The sequence below is a fragment of the Myotis davidii genome, unplaced genomic scaffold, assembly GCF_000327345.1.
Source record: "Myotis davidii unplaced genomic scaffold, ASM32734v1 scaffold464, whole genome shotgun sequence".
In the NCBI taxonomy this organism is placed as follows: Eukaryota; Metazoa; Chordata; class Mammalia; order Chiroptera; family Vespertilionidae; genus Myotis; species Myotis davidii.
This window is the reverse complement of record NW_006295287.1, coordinates 296783-297181: the sequence shown is the minus strand read 5'-3', so window position 1 is coordinate 297181 and position 399 is coordinate 296783. Positions and strand designations below refer to the sequence as shown.

The following is a 399-nucleotide window of genomic DNA, read 5'->3' as shown; positions in this document are numbered from 1 at the left end:
CCCTCCCGTCTCTCTCCTCTTGCGTCTGTCTGTCTCCCTCTCCTCGGCATCTCTCTGTCCCCTCCGAGTGTCTGTATCTCTTTCTTGTTTTGTTTTGTTTTAAATATATTTGTATTGATTTCAGAGAGGAAGGGTGAGGGAGAGAGAGAGAAACATCAATGGTGAGAGAGAATCATGGATCGGCTGCCTCCTGCACGCTCCCTGCTGGGGAGGGAGCCCGCAGCCCGGGCCTGGGCCCTGGACCGGAATCGAACCGGGAACCTGGACGCTCTATCTATCCACTGCGCCAAACCAGCAGGGCTGTTTCGCTGTCCTTTTGTGTCGGTGGCGTTTCTCTGGGTTTGCCTCCCCCCCGCCTCCCCCACGTCCCCTCCCCTCCCCTCTCCTCCCTGATCCTGG

The 399-nt window shown here is 57.9% G+C and overlaps 1 protein-coding gene across 1 annotated transcript in view; it reads left to right on the top strand.

The window, feature by feature from the left end:
* The window catches only part of CCDC114 (coiled-coil domain containing 114), a 32834-nt gene that overhangs the window by 22081 nt on the left and 10354 nt on the right, over window positions 1–399 (top strand). The gene's annotated exons all lie outside the window — the stretch shown is intronic.